The sequence below is a fragment of the Carcharhinus amblyrhynchos genome, chromosome 35, assembly GCF_965287045.1.
Source record: "Carcharhinus amblyrhynchos chromosome 35, sCarAmb.v2.hapA, whole genome shotgun sequence".
Lineage (NCBI taxonomy): Eukaryota > Metazoa > Chordata > Chondrichthyes > Carcharhiniformes > Carcharhinidae > Carcharhinus > Carcharhinus amblyrhynchos.
Window position 1 is genome coordinate 17,273,310 of NC_137358.1, and position 16,295 is coordinate 17,289,604.

The window sequence follows — 16,295 nt, forward strand, 5'->3', positions numbered from 1 at the left end:
ACTTTTTTGTCAATGCTACTTCTACTTTTATCCCTTTCATGTGTTCAGTTGGTTCGTTCAGAGTGAGTCCTGGAGCAGAGCACTCACAACCAGAGGTCTAACTTCTATCCCCCGTAACACATCCTCCCAGCCTGCGGGGGACGCTGTCGGGCAGCTTTCAGTCAGCTGAGGAATCACTGGGCTCTCATTGGTTGCTGAACGGCCAATGCAAAGACAGGGGAAAGGAAAGGTTCGCTCTGATTGGACCAGTCTGACCGATGACGCGACCTACTTAATTTCTAATGGCTGTTGCTGTCCCAACTTCCACCTTCCCGTTCGCTGATTGGGCAATGCAGCTGCCAGTCAGGCAGCAGACTCTGTTCCAATGGTTCATATCTTGGCCAATGGAATGTGAAGTCAGATACGGTTCCCCTGTTGATTGGATGCGCCGCTGTCAATCAGGTCGTTCGTGACGATCATTGGTTGGATGCCGCCCTAAGGGGGCGGGTAGGCCAGGGAGGAAGCTGATTGGTCGGTTGCGCTGTCAATCGTCGGAAGGGGCGGCAGGTTCCGGTTGGTGGTTTCCGGTCTGAGCGGGAGGTGGCGGTGGCGGCGGTGTCCGGTGAGCGGGAGCGGAGTGAACCCGGGCCCGGGGTTCAATGGGGGTGGAGGACGGGGGGGTGGGGGTGGGGGTGGGGGTGGAGGGTGGGGAGGGGTGGGGGATGTGGGTGGGGGACGGGGGAGGAGGGGGGGGTGGGGGACGGGGAGGAGGGGGGGGTGGGGGACGGGGGTGGGGGACGGGGGAGGAGGGGGGGTGGGGGACGTGGGTGGGGGACGGGGGAGGAGGGGGGGACGGGGGAGGAGGGGGGGGTGGGGGACGGGGGGGAGGAGGGGGGGTGGGGGACGGGGGGGGGACGGGGGACGGGGGGGGGGTGGGGGACGGGGGAGGAGGGGGGGGTGGGGGAGGAGGGGGGGGGTGGGGGAGGAGGGGGGGGGTGGGGGAGGAGGGGGGGGGTGGGGGACGGGGGAGGAGGGGGGGGGTGGGGGACGGGGGAGGAGGGGGGTGGGTGGGGGACGGGGGAGGAGGGGGGTGGGTGGGGGACGGGGGAGGAGGGGGGGAGGGGGTGGGTGGGGGTGGGTGGGGGGGGAGGGGGGGTGGGGGGGGAGGGGGTGGGTGGGGGGGAGGGGGTGGGTGGGGGAGGGGGGGTGGGGGACGGGGGAGGGGGGGGGACGGGGTGGGTGGGGAGGAGGGGGGGGGAGGGGGTGGGTGGGGGAGGGGGGGTGGGGGACGGGGGAGGGGGGGGGACGGGGTGGGTGGGGGAGGAGGGGGGGGAGGGGGGGTGGGTGGGGGAGGGGGGGGTGGGGGAGGGGGGGTGGGTGGGGGAGGGGGTGGGTGGGGGAGGGGGTGGGGTGGGGGAGGGGGGGGTGGGTGGGGGACGGGGGGGGTGGGGGGGGTGGGGGGGAGAGGGGGTGGGTGGGGGACGGGGGAGGAGGGGGGGTGGGGGATGTGGGTGGGGGACGGGGGAGGAGGGGGGGAGGGGGGGTGGGTGGGGGAGGGGGGGGTGGGGGACGGGGGGGGGGGTGGGTGGGGGACGGGGGGGGTGGGGGGGAGAGGGGGTGGGTGGGGGACGGGGGGGGTGGGGGGGAGAGGGGGTGGGTGGGGGACGGGGGAGGAGGGGGGGTGGGGGATGTGGGTGGGGGACGGGGGAGGAGGGGGGGTGGGGGATGTGGGTGGGGGACGGGGGAGGAGGGGGGGTGGGGGATGTGGGTGGGGGACGGGGGAGGAGGGGGGGTGGGGGACGGGGGAGGAGGGGGGACGGGGGAGGGGGGGTGGGGGAGGCGGGGGAGGAGGGGGGGTGGGGTCGAGGGGGGTGGGGTATGTGGGTGGGGGAGGAGGGGGGTGGGGGACGGGGGGGTGGGGGATGTGGGTGGGGGACGGGGGGGTGGGGTATGTGGGTGGGGGACGGGGGGGTGGGGTATGTGGGTGGGGGAGGAGGGGGGTGGGGGATGTGGGTGGGGGACGGGGGGGTGGGGGATGTGGGTGGGGGAGGAGGGGGGATGGGACGGGGGAGGAGGGGGGACGGGGAGGGGGGGGACGGCAGGGGGGGTGGGGGACGGGGGAGGAGGAGGGGGACGGGGGGTGGGGGGACGGGGTGCAGGTGGGTGTGGGGGGGCGGGTAAGGGTAAGGGTGGGGGTGGAGGTGTGGGAGGTGAGGGGGTGGAGGAGGTGGGGAAGGAATGTGGGGGAGGAGAGGAAGAGAGGGTAGGGGAGGAGGGAGTGGGTGGGGGGGAGGGTTGGGGGTGGAGTGTAGGAGGAGAGGGGGGGTTGCAGCGGGGGAGGGTTGGGTGGATGTGCAATGGGGGTGCGGTGAGGGTAGTGCCGGTGGAGGGGGTTGGGTGCAGCGGAGGGTGAGGGAAGGGTGGGACATGCAGTGGGAGGGGAGGTGTTGGGGTATACACGTTAGGTGCAGGCATTCTGCCCTCCCTGCTTCCCGGCTCATGTTGAATTATTGTCCTGTCAAAGAAATGTTGAGCTGGGATACTAATCGTCGAATCTGCGGGAATGTTGCCCATTTTGGATTAGATTCCCATTCGGAAACCCCCTGCCCAGCACCATGCTCAATCTTGGGTCATGCCCTCATTCAGGAAACCTGCTGCTACCATGCGTAACATTGGCTTGTGTTCCGTTTGGTATTCCTCTTAGCACCTTTCTGAATATTAGGTTAAAGCTCGATAAATGTCCCTTGGCTTCATGCCTGAGTAACTGCGCTGTACATGTCGAAGGCATGTTTACTTGTTGGTTTTATTGAGAGTTTTATCTGAAATGAAAATAATCAGATTTAAGCAGGAGCCATTGGATAAGGTCGGAGAATCTTTTATAAATGTTATAAAAACATTACTTGCATTTTGAAGAGGATTTTGTGGTGATTAGATGTTCTTGCTGTCTAGGGTAGCAAGCATGAGGGGGCTGTGTACATCCTCTCAGTTAGATTGTGATTCATTCATTTGTACCCACGCAGTTACATACTGAAAAGAACCTACCAGGCATCATGGACATTTGATGAAATCTGCATGAAGTCACAAACAGGTCATTCAGCCCATCTGGTCTGTACTGCTTATTTGGAATTTCATATTTGGAGAATGGTGTAGATGAGTCTGCGGGCTGAATGCTTGACAGGCTGTGAGATGAATGATTCATAGAATCCTACAGTGCAGAAGGAGGCCATTCGGCCCATCAAGTCTGCATCAATCATAATCACACCCCATCCCCATAACCCCATGCATTTACCCCATCCCCATAACCCCATGCATTTACCCCAGCTAGTCCCCCTGACACTAAAGGGGAAGTTAGCATGGCCAATCCATCTAACTTGCACATCTTTGGAGTGTAGGAGAAAACCCACACGGACACGAGAAAAATGTGCAACTCCACAAGCCGGGAATCGAACCTGGGTCTCAGGTGCTGTGAGGCAGCGGTGCTGGCCACCATGCCGCCCCAATACTGCCTGCATGACTGTCAGAATTGTTAGTCTCATGGCAGGACTGTTGCATGAATACCCAAGATCCTTTTGAGAGGGTGACCTACTGTGCAAGCTGCCCTCTTTTTCTTTGTCCGAAAGTAATTTGAGTTTGTTCACTTGGTTTGACCTGAAAGACTTGGCCAGTCCCTCACGGCCTCGCTGCCTCACCTCTGTAACCTCCTCCAGCTCCACAACCCCTCGAGATTTCTGCACTCCAACTCTGGTCCCTTGTGCGTCTTTGATTTTAGATATGTGTTATTACGAGTTGTCTAGTCCCTGAGCTCAGGAATTGCCTGTTTACACCACTCTGCTGCACTTTCTCTTGCTTTAAGATCTGTTTTGTTGACCAAGCTTTTGATTAGCTATCAGATATCGTCTTGTGCAGTGGTGTTGTCAAACTGGATTTGATGTTCTTGAGAGGCACCTTGGGACTTTATACTAGATTAAAGGTGCAGGATGAGCAAACGTGGACCTAGTTGCTGGATGTCATCCCAGAATTCGGAACGTGAGCTCTGCTCTCCACTGGAACTGTTCAGAGTGACTCATGATTAACTGCTGTGCCACAAAACTAAGTCCGTATGTCTCCCTCTATCAGCGTCTACGCTCCACGAGTCTCTTCCTGTTCTGATAACTTTCCACTCAACATACTGTGTTGTTCTATTCCCTTCTCCCCTTTTGTGTATGCATCAAACCTTCTCTCACCACTCTACAAGATATTTTGCAGTATTCGTGACAATCTGGTATTCCAGTTTCGCTTGGATTCATTAGCAAGTGAAAACAATCTCTCCATATCCACCCTGTTTTATTCATTCATGTGACGTGGGCATTTATTGCCCATCCCTATTACTCTTAAACTGAATGGCTCGATAGGCCATTTCAGAGGGCACTTGAGTGAACCACGTTACTGTGACTCTGGAGTCACGTGTAAGCCAGACTGGGTAAGGATGGCAGATTTCCTTCCCTAAAGGACATTAGTGAACCAGATTGGTTCCGACAATCAACAACAGTTTTATGGTTATCGTTAGATTCTTGATTCCAGATTTTTTTATATTGAATTCAAATTTCTCCTTCTGCCCTGATGGGATCGAACCCAGGTCCCCAGAACATTAGCTGAGTTTCTGGATAATACCACTAAGCCATTGCCTCCCCTCTTGAGCCCCTTCGTAATTTTAAAGAACTTTTTTCAGGACTTCTCTGAGAATCTTTTAGAGGGAGCATTCTCCATCTTGTCACCCAAAAGAGAAAATGCTGGAAAACCTCAGTGGGTCTGGCAGTGTCTGTAAGGAGAGAAAAGAGCTGACGTTTTGAGTCTAGATGACCCTTTGTCAAAGCTGGATTTGCTCCATTTTGTCAATCTCTCTTGGTACACTCATTCTCTCAGTTTTGCTAATGCTTCTGTAAACGATTTTTGCATCTTTGCCATTGGTTCAGTGGCCAGTGTTTTAACGTGAAGATCAGAACTGCACGCAGTACTCCACGTGGTCTAACCAAGGTTCTTGATAAACTTAACATTTTCTCCCTTCTATGAATCAATCCCCCAGTGCTTTGTTTCGATACTCTGTGGTCTTATAGACTCTTTGCTACCTGTCGTGATTCATGTACCTGCGTTTCCAGGTCTCCTACTCACATTTCAAGCTTGTGTGCCATTGAATTGCAAGAGTGTGACTGAAGTTTTACTGCCAGCACAGCATGCATTCCCCCTCGGTGTAATCAGGGTTGAAAGAGAGAGAGTGTAATCTTAAAGCACCTTCCACAATCTTAGAACATAACCAAAATGATTTGCGGCCAATGAAATACTTTTTGAAATGTAGGCACTGTTGTAGGGAGCGCAGCAGCCAATTTACACGCAGGAAGCCCCCACGTACTCCAGTGTGACAGTGGCCAGACTCACAGCAGAGAATGCTGGAAAAGCTCAGCAGGTCTGACAGCGTCTGCAGGGGCACAAAACAAGAGTTAACATTTTGAATCTGATTCTTCAGAACTAAAGAGAGGGCAAATCTATTGGATGGTCAACTGTGGCTGGGAGAAATTGCTTCAAAAAGGTAGAAAACATGAGAACAGGTGACCTGGTGTGGGGTGAGAGGAGTTGTCTTAATGCAAGTTTGCATTGAGACAAAAAATGTATGGGATTTAAGCAAAAGGGATTAAGATGGAGGAGAAAGGTCACAGTCTAAAGCTGTCAAACCCAATGTTGAGTCCTGTGTGCTGTAATGTGCCTAATTGGAAGATGTTCTTTAGTTCGGCCCATTGCGCCTGTACGAACACTCTGAAAGAGCATCTTATCCAGGCGCACCTGTCCCTCTGTATTTTACCCCACTAATTCCACCCCCCCCAACCTACGCATCTTTGGACACTAAGGGGCAATTTAGCATGGCCAATCCACCTAACCTACACATCTTTGAACTGTGGGAGGAAACTGGAGCACGCAGAGGAAACCCATGCAGACATGGGGAGGACATACAAAAGCCACACAGATGGACATGAAAGCAGCATGCTGAGTTAAAATGGCAGTGACAGGAAGGTTGGGTTCATGGCTTTTGGACTGAGTGAAGATCTTCCTCAAAGTAGTCATCCAGACTGTGTTTAGTCTGCTCAGTCTAGAGGAGACAACATTGAGAGCACATCTGTTTGCGATGTTGGTTGAGAGATTGGCCAGGCATCTGGGGATATCTCTCGTGCTGCTTATTTGGATCCCATGTGTGTCACCTGAGGCTGCCCTCGCTTGACAGCTGAGAATGTAAAGGTGAGAATATACAGCAGTTCCTTTACTACTAGATCTGAGAAGGACCTGGGTTCAATTCCGGTTTCGGTTCACTGTCTGTGTGGAGTTTACATGTTTTGCCTCTGTCTGCATGGATGTCCACAGATGTGCAGGTTGGGTGGGTTGGCTGTGCTAAATTGCCCCTTAGTGTCAGGAGGACTAGCTAGGATAAAAGCAAGGTGATGGGGTCTGGGTGGGGTTGTGGTTGGTGCAAACTTGGGCCGAATGGCCGCCTCCTGCACGGTAGAGATTCTATGATTCTTTCTCAGAGCACCACATTCAAGCCCAGCAGGACTTTAACCTGGTGTTGTAAGACTTCTTACATGTTTACTCCAGTGGCATCTCCACATCTTTCTCAGAAGCTCAGCACATGTTCATCATCAAAGGAACTCTTCTGAATCACTTTGCTGTTCTCTGTGGCAGCACTGAAGATGAACACACAGCTTGTATGTGGTTCCTGATCTTTCCCAATGCTGTATATGTAAAACTGCATACACGTTTATAAAATACTGCAATTCTATAGTCGGTCAATCAGTGAGTGCAAGAGGAAAGATTTAGGTAGGGGTCGTTTATCAGTATTCCGGTCTGTGTTGGCAGCATTTTGCTGTGACCAATAATCTGCAGTTTCTCTTTCTTCAGTAATGGGTTCCTGAGGGGAGTGAGTGAGCGATAGGCAGTAACTGCTGGCCTTGCCAGTGATCTTCACGTCCAGTGAATGAAGTAACTCACATTTTCAGTGTCTGAAGTCTATATTTATCTATGCCTTGGTGGAACTGTGTTCTGATCTTGCTTTCTTGATACACAGCAGCTCAGAATTTTTACAGTTGTCTCCAGGCCTGTGAATATCCTGGCTCCTGTATGCAATTAAAGCTCCTGTCTCCTACAGTCCTGATTTTCATCACCCTGCCTTTAGTGTCCTTACCTACAGCTGCTTAACTCTGGGATTACTAAATGCATTGGAATTTCCTCTCCGAAATTCACCATTTCCTATTTTAATAACTCTCTTTAAAGCTATCCTCTATCTCTTTGGTTGGGGAGGGGTTCTAGAGCAAGGGGTCACAGTCTCAAGATACTATTTAGGACTGAGATGAGGGTGGTGAGCATGTGGAATTCTTTCCCTCAAAGCGGTGGGGGCGAAGTCACTGAATATATTTAAAAAAGAAACAGATTTTTAGATTCAAAGTGTTGGGAAGAGAGCGGGAGTGTGGTGTTGAGATAGGGTGCAGCCTTGATCACACGAGGAGACCATGGCCCAGTGGAATGATCGCTAGTTTACTAATTCAGAATCTCAGCTCATGTTGTTGGGACCCAGGTTCAAATCCCCCCCATGGCAGGTGGTGGAATTTGAATTCAATAAAATAAAATCTGGAATGAATCTACTGATGACCATGAAACCATTTTCGATTGTCAGAAAATCCCATCTGGTTCGCTAATGCCCTTTAGAGAAGGAAATCTGCCTTCCTTACCTGGTCTGGCCTACATGTGACTCCAGAGCCACATGTAGGACTCTCAACTGCCCTTTGAGCAAGGGCAGCTAGGGATGGGCAATAAATGTTGGCCAGCCCGTGATGCCCATGTCCCATGACTGAATAAAAAAAATTCAGTGTAGACTTGCAGGGCCGAATGGCCTACTTCTACTCCTAGTTTCTATGACCTGGCTTTGTGTCTGTTGCCCGAATATCTGCTTATGTGGCTTGATGTCATTGTCTGAGAATGTTCCTGTGACAAGTCAATGTTTTGCTATATGGGAGGTTGTGACATTGGTCAGAGGGGACAGCTGGTGCCACAAGCTCGTGCCTTCTGCATTCACTCTACAAAATCAAAGTGAAATGACCTGCTTTCTCAGCTACTGCCTTTTGTGAATTGCAAGGCATCTGAAAGGACATTGCAGACATTTTAAAATGATCATCACAGTGTAATAATATTCAGGTTTTCCCCACAGATTATTCAGTAAGTAGTTTCACAACACTAGGTTAAAGCACTTCGTCAGGGGCAACACTCCAAAAGCTCGTGCTACCAAATGAACCTGTTGGACTTTTAACCTGGTGTTGTGAGATTACTTACTGTGCCCACCCCAATCCAGCGCTGGCAACTCCACGTCAGATTATTCAGGTGTGGGTGCTACTGCAGAAGACCTGCAGCACCAATATGAGGGCTGTTTAAAAGCAGCTTGTACATGAAGGCCTGTTAGTCTGCAAGACTGGGCTTGTTGATTCTGGCTAGTAACCTTCCACTCCCCAAAGGTGCTACTTAATGTCAAGTGACAAAAGCCACTCTGTGTGGTGTGGCTCATCAGCACAGGGGATGGGAACTGTTGCCTGGAGTGGGGGTGGAGTATGGTATGAGCGATGGATCACTGCTTTATCGCCCCGGGGCTGTTGATGCCTCAATCCAGCGGCTCTTATAGAATGAACAGCATTTGCACCCTGGACGGTTTGTGCTATCACTGCCGTGTGAGGCATCCCCTGCTGGGACTCGGATGTCCCACTCGGGTGATGGCCACCTCAGCTGGATTTACTGTAGAGGAGGACAGTGGGCTGAGAAGGAGCTCGATTCGCTGCTCTGTTTCTTCTGGGATCTCCTCTCAGCCAGGTGAGCCCTTCGATTGGAAGAGACGAGCAGAAACAGTCAGTGTCCAGAGGCGATGGCCAGCAGCGATTGTCAATGCCGATGTCTACCATCTCCATACCATGTAGGTGCCCTGGTGGCCGTGTGGCTGCCCTGTTGGCCGTTATCCAGTGGCTGGTTCACCAGAAGGTCTTTGGCTTTTTCCATTGGATGAAAAAGGCAGAACCAGCCCAGATGACGTTGACTTGGCAATGAGTGTATGCTGTTGGAGTTAGCACCCTCCAGCACCTCTGAGATAATGACCTTGTCCTGCCAGGGGATGTCTGAGACGGTGAAGTTGAAAACTGTACGGCCTTTTCTCCTGACCTTTATCTGTTGTTCAGGTCTCTCGCCACCCGTAGGGGAATGTGCTGATGATGCAGGCTTGATAATTCACAGTTTGGAGTTCTCAGTCAGGTTGCTGTTATTCCACACTTACTGAACTTGACAAGTCAGCTGCAGCTTTTGCGATGTGTGTGTTGTTTTCAGCGTCAAGTGGCAGATTGGTGATTGTGGAGTTTGGAAATTTCAGGCTATCGACAACCTCCAGTGTCATATTGTCCTGCTGGACTGTAATGATAGTCTTCCTGATGATGGTCAAACCATTGCAGGTGAGAGAGAATCAGCCCATTTGCTGCTGACAGTGTCCCTCATTGAGGATTGTTAGTGCAGCACGAGCATAGAGCAGCTCTCGTGGAGACTTGGTCCTCCTTTACCTTGATATAGGTGAGCAAGGCTCAATAGCTTTCTGTCCCTTCTGGTACGGGTGGGACACTCCAATCATCTTTTCCCAATTTCCTGGGGACCCCTTCAGGACCCTTCCGTTAAAACGTATCTGCTTGGGGATCTTGTAAAACTTATAAAATTCTAACAGGGTTCGACAGGGTAGATTCAGAAAGAATGTTCCCGATGGTGGGGGAGTTCACAACGGGGATGTAGCTTGAGGATAAGGGGTAAACCTTTTAGGACTGAGATGAGGAGAAATTTCTTCGCCCAGCGAGTGGTGAATCTGTGGAATTCGCTACCACAAAGTAGGCAGAAAGTGTGATTTTTCAAGAAGAAACTAGGTATAGCTCTTGGGGCTAAAGGGATCTATGGATATGGGGGGAAGGTGGGATCGGTATATTGAACTTGATGATCAAAATGAATGGTGGAGCAGGCAGAAAGAGCCGAGTGGCCTACTTTTGCTTCTATTTTCTGTTTCAAATCAGGATCTGGTTTTAAGAGCTCCTTGGGGATGTTTTTCTGTTTTACAAGGTACTGCGAATGTAGTTCCGATCAGCAGGGACACGTATGCCTGGAGTGCGTGGTGTTTCAGAAAAGTTGGCCAGAATTATTGCATTTGCTTCACCCAAAGATAAATTTTGTGACAGTGCCCCAGTAAAGACTCGGAGTCGAATCCCAGGGAATCTACCAATTAGTTTGTGTTAAACGAAATTTTGAGAGAGCTGAGGAAACTTGATTCCCACGTGGAGGTTCTCTGTGTAATCTGGAGTGGATCACATCAAAAACCAGCTTCAAATTTTCCCACAATAAATGTGTGGGAAAATGTCTTTATTCAATTTGTCCATGTCTTACAATGGTCTGACCTTGAGAGGTCGGAGCACAGATTCGAGGTAAGGGGCAGGAGATTTAGGGGGGATTTGAGGAAAGCTTTTCCAGCCAGAGGGTGGTGGGAAGCTGGAACCCACTGCCTGAAAGGGTGGTAGAGGCAGGAACCCTCTCAACATTTAAGCAGCATTTAGATGAGCACTTGAAACACCACAGCCATGGACCAAGTGCTGGAAAACGCAATGAGAATATCTAAGTGCTTGATGGCTGACACAGGCACGATGGGCTGAAGGGCCTCTTTCCGTGCAGTAAGAATGAGGCTGGAATTTTATGTTGAAAAATGCCCAGTGTTGCATGATTTTGTGCTTTTGTGCTCTGTTTGCTTTGGTTAGCGTGGTCATCCAACCGGTTTAGCAAATCTGGCCTTACCAGTGCTAAATTTTGGCTTATCATGGGCATTGTTCTAATGCTGTTTTCCTGGGATGAATGATTCCTTCGACTACTGACATTTCTGCTCATTATGCTCATTCATAGCAAGGGGGTTTGAATATAAAAGTAGGGAGATCTTGCTGCAGCTGTATAGGGCATTGGTGAGGCTGCAGCTGGAGTACTGTGTGCAGTTTTGGTTGCCGCACTTACGCAAGGATATTTTGGCCTTAGAGGGAGTTCAGAGGAGGTTTACTAGGTTGATACCGGAGTTGAGGGGGTTGAGCTATGAGGAGAGGCTGAATAAACTAGGCTTGTACTCGTTAGAGTTTAGAAGAATGAGGGGAGATCTCATTGAGACGTATAAGATGATGAATGGAATGAATAGGATAGAGGTGGAGAGGCTCTTCCTGCTCAAAGGACAGTAGGACTAGGGGGCACAGCCTCAAGATAAAGGGGGGGCGGTTTAGAACGGAGTTGAGGAGGAACTTCTTCACTCAAAAGGTGGTGAATCTCTGGAATTCTCTGCCCGTTGAGGTGGTGGAGGCTGCCTCGCTAAATATTTTTAAGACACGGGTTGATAGGTTTTTGATAAGAGAGGGGATTAAGGGTTATGGGGAGAGGGCGGGAATGTGGAACTGAGACACGACAGATCAGCCATGATCTTATTGAATGGCGGGGCAGGCTCGAAGGGCTAGATGACCTACTCCTGCTCCTATTTCTTATGTTCTTATGATTTCATGCCTGTCACAATATGCACTCCCTCAAAAAAGGCCTCATTCCTATAATTATCCTCCTCATTGCCCACTCGGTTCACATTATTGTTGAGCTCACTGAGCACTAGAGTGTGGGCGTTGCACATTCTCCCTGTGTCTGCATGGGTTTCCTCTGATCATCTTCCAGTAATGCTGTGACAATAACTTGCAAATAATCAGATTGGGTTAATCCCAGTAACAAAAACAGAGAAATGCTGACAGAACTCTGCAGGTCTGGCAGCATCTGTAGAGGGAGAAACAAGAGTTAATGTTTCGAGTCCATATCACTGTCATATGGACTCAATGTTAATTCTATTTCCTCTCTCCACAGATGCTGCCAGACCTACTGAGCATTTTCCGGCATTTTGCTTTTGTTTTGCATATTCCAGCATTTGCAGTAATTTGCTTTTTATCTTGGCTTCATCTCAATGCCCTATTGGAAGAGAGAGCTGCTATGGTGAAAGAAGGCTAGCATTTATTACTGATCTCTAACTGACCTTTGAGAAGGTGGTGGTGAGCTGCCTCCTTGAACCTCTGCAGTCTGTGATGTAGGAACATCCACGGTGCTGTTAGGGAGAGAAGTTTGTCGCAGGATTTTGACCCAGCGACAGTGAATGAGCAGCGATATAGTTCCAAGTTTGGATGATCTGGAGGGAAATTTACAGTTGGTGGTTGTAACCATGTGTCTACTTCCCTTGTCCTTCTGTTGGTAGAGGTCTTTGTGGGTTTGGAAGGTGCATTGGGAGCCTTTGCAAGTTACTGCAGTGCGTCCATAGAATCCCTACAATGCAGAAGGAGGCCACTTGGCCCGTCGAGTCTCCACTGACTCTCTACCTAGGCCCACTCCTTTGTCCTATCCCTGTAAACCTGTGCATTGATCATGGCCAATCCAACTGGGCATCTTCATTGAGGGGAAACTGGAGCTTCCAGAGGAACAGCACGCAGTCACAGGGACAACATGCAAAGTCCACACAGTCACCCAAGGCAAAAATTGAATCCAGGCCCCTGGCGCTGTGGGGCAGCTGTACTAACCAATGTGCCACCCTTCTTGCATTTGGACATTGCTGCCATTATGCATTGATGGAGGAGGGAGTGAATGTTGAAGGTAGTGGATGGGTGCCAATCAAGTGGGCTGCTTTGTCCTAGATGATGAGTTTCTTGTGTTGGAGCTGCACCCATTCAGGAAACTGGGGAGTATTCCATCACATCCCTGACTTGCGCCTTGTAATTGGCGAGTTACTCTTTTTTTTATGCAGCTCCCCTGTTGGAGCTGTGCTGTGGGTGGACAGGATAAAGTACATGGACAGGTTTGAGTGGATGTATGGGAATGCGAGCAGTATTAATTTGTTTTCTACCTCCTTTCCACTGCACCTGTTGAAATGTTAATGAGCAGACGAGTGTGAGTAACCGCTAGCTTCAGGCAAGCTTAGTCCCGCAGTTTGTTTAATTTGGTTTAGTTGGTTTGCCGAAACGAATGGCAGCTGAATGTTTCCGTAAATTTAGGGGAAGGTAAAGTTCTGCACTGGTTTCTTCCCAGTCCTCAGAAAATTCCTGAGTTCAGCTGTTGTTCCACTCTTGTCGGTGGTGAGTGAGCTTTGGTTGCTTGAGGCTGGAAGGATGACTCACAAATCCAGATGAGGTTTTCCTGAACTGACTGACTCTTGGAACAGGAGCTTGCTTTGAAGTAAATGATGTTGAATAAGTGCAGATTGCCAAGGGACCATTGTTGGCTCTCTGAACCAATCCGTCATTTTGGAGCAGTTGTGTTTTTTTGATTCAGGAGGTGTTGATGACTTGCTTTTGGGAGGTTCTCCTTTTGGTTTGATGTCTAGTAGAAATCACTGACTAGCCTCGTTACAGTGACACCATTTAATAGTAATTTTAGTGGAAGTTCTAGTATTGTCACAATGCAGGTAAATATACTCTGCTTGCTGAACAAATACTTATCATTGTTTAGAATCCAAGGAATTAAAGCACTCTGGTGAAGGGTCATCCAGGCTCCAAACGTTGGTTGTAGTCTCTCTCCACAGATGCTGTCAGACCCGCTGAGATTTTCCAGCGTTTTCTGTTTTTGTTTCAGATTCCTGAATCGGCACTATTTTGCTTTTATGTTTGAATTAAAGGACTCCCTGATCAAAAAAAAAACTTGGCGCACTTATTTTCTTTTACCAACAAATACACTAAAAGGCTAAAGGTCACATGCATTCACTGTACGAATGTATTTTGAGATCAAATGTCCAAACGATAATGCCCGTCAGTAATGCATGTTATAAATGGAAGTTAAACATTGCAGAAGCTGGAAATCTGAAATAAACCAAAAAGTGCTGGAAAAACTTAGTGGTTCTGGCAGCATCTGTGGAGAGAGGAGCAGAGTAAACATTCTGTGTCTGTCGAAGAGTCATATGGAGTCAAAATGTAAACTGTTTCTTGCTCTACGGATGTTGCCAATAATGCCTATTTGTTCACCAATAACTTGTGTTTTGTTCATTACTTAGCGATGCAGTTTTCCCACATCTGGATTTTCAGATTGTTGGCAGCTAATAACGTAGTGAACAGTCCTGGGCTAGAGCAGACATAGTGCTGGACCAGGCCACATCACAACCGGGGGGTCACCGGTATACAGAGTTATAAAAACAGAACTGGAAACTCTCAGGCCTGACAGCATCTGTGGGGAGAGAAAATAGAGCCAATGTTTTGCATCGAGATGGCAACCCTCCCCTCCCCAGAATTAATTGCGAAAGTCAAATTGTGACTGTGAGATTGTGAAGCTTGGACACCGAAAGGGAATCGAACCCACCATCTCCTGGTTTCAGTGGACTATGGCTGCACTGGATGCTCGCAGTAAGAAGTCTCACAACACCAGGTTAAAGTCCCAACAGGTAGCACAAGCTTTCGGAGTGCCAGTCCTCCTTCACCTGAAGAAGGAGTGACACGCTGAAAGCTTTTACTACTATATAAACCGGTTGGGACTTTAACCTGATGTTGAGAGACTTCTTACTGTGCTTACCCCAGTCCAACGCCGGCATCTCCACATCATGCACTGGATGATGCCAGAGCACCAAGGGAGCTGTTTGAGAATGGCTTGGTAAGCAAGTGCATGTGAAGGACACACAGTGCCACGTGAGTTCAGTGGCATCCACGTGTCTAATTTGGCCCACGTTCATCCTTGCTGGGGCTCTGTCCAGTGGCTCCAGCTCTCCTCATTTTTTTGTTTTCCTCTTTTTTTACATTTCCCAAGTGCCATGAACAGGATTTCCCAGCTGAGAGGACCGGCTCTGCTAAACAAGCTGCTAACAAGATGCAAATGAGCAGCTGGGACTTTATTCCCATACAGTGTTTTTCCAATCCTTCCATACACTGGCGTTTTATCTGCGTTGCCTTTAGCGCTCTTGCAGTGGGACTTTCCCACTGGACACTGCTGAATGGAATGAGCCAGGAAGGTCCAAGATTCAACCCCAATTAGTGGAGAGCAGCATTCCAGGAGGAAGAAGATCATGCAGCTTTCCGTCCCTGCTTCAACTCAGTGCTGCCTGCAGTGGAATAGCTCAAATCAGATGGTGTGACCCACCATCAAGACTCTTTCATGAAGACACTTGTCAAGGGAATGAACTCTGGCTGATTTTCACAAAACCTGCTCACTAGTGCCATGGTGCTGAGGCACCTCATGCTTTTCTGACTAAAGCCAGCTAATTTGGCACAGGTCAAGGGGAAAGCTGGCATTTTTCCAGATTTTTGGCTCAGTTCCTCACGAGGCTATGGGCTTGACAAGGTGAGCGAGACAGGCCTTGGTCAAACAAAAAGCATAGTTTATGCAGTTTGAACATATTGTTTCAATGTAACTAGGATCCCTCTGTTCCATCTACCTGCACAAGTATTGGACTTGGATAATGCCATAATCTCAGGGCTGGTATCTTAATGGCATTCCTTTGTCTCAGGAGATAATGGACTTGCATCGAGGGTATACAACTCTTCTGTACTGAACATTGTTGTGGATTTTGAGGTTGTTTATCGAGCGGAAGCCCCAGTAGTGTTTGGCTGAGGTTGACTGATGTATTTATCCTCTGCTGCCCTTTCCTTTCGCCGTCTGCTCATTTCTTTTGCCCGTACTTTTTCCGTGTCCCTTCCGTCTCCAGGCACCCCAACCAACAGTGGGGATGTCTCGTACATCAATTCTGATTATGGTCAAATTGAAGCCTTGCTTACGGAATCCTTGTGTTGTGGATGTGGGTGGCCTGTTATGGGCGGCATGGTAGCACAGTGGTTAGCATTACTGCTTCACAGCCCCAGGGATCTGGGTTTGATTCCTGGCTTGGGTCACTGCCTGTGTGGAGTTTGCACGTTCTCCCCATGTCAGCATGGGTTTCCTCCAGGTGCTCTGGTTTCCTCCCACATTCTGAAAGACGTGCTAGTTAGGTGCATTGACCTGGACTGTGGCGGCTAGGGGAATTTCACAGTAACTTCATTGCAGTGTTAATGTAACCCTTACTTGTGACTAATAAACTTTAACTGTTGGGCTCTGGCGATGGCAAGCTCGTTACAAAGTGTGACTTTGGGGCTACTGTCTGGCTCACGTGACCCAGCTAATGGAGTTGCCATTCCCTTGAAGGAAAATGTGCTGGGGTTCTCTGTGTGAACTTCAATACTTGGCTTTTTAATCTTGTCGGGAGATGTTCAAGGCACTGGAGGTGGAAACTG

General features: G+C 50.1%; 1 protein-coding gene across 2 annotated transcripts in view; it reads left to right on the forward strand.

The window, feature by feature from the left end:
- Positions 1-542: 542 nt before the first annotated feature.
- The window catches only part of LOC145361486 (myocardin-related transcription factor A-like), a 239,758-nt gene continuing 224,005 nt past the window's right edge, over positions 543-16,295 (forward strand). The window contains exon 1 of one of the 2 annotated variants that reach the window (XM_080217297.1): positions 543-601. The gene's annotated coding sequence lies outside the window, so the exon portion shown is untranslated. The remainder of the gene's footprint in view (positions 602-16,295) is intronic. The other variant, XM_080217298.1, reaches the window with a different exon arrangement.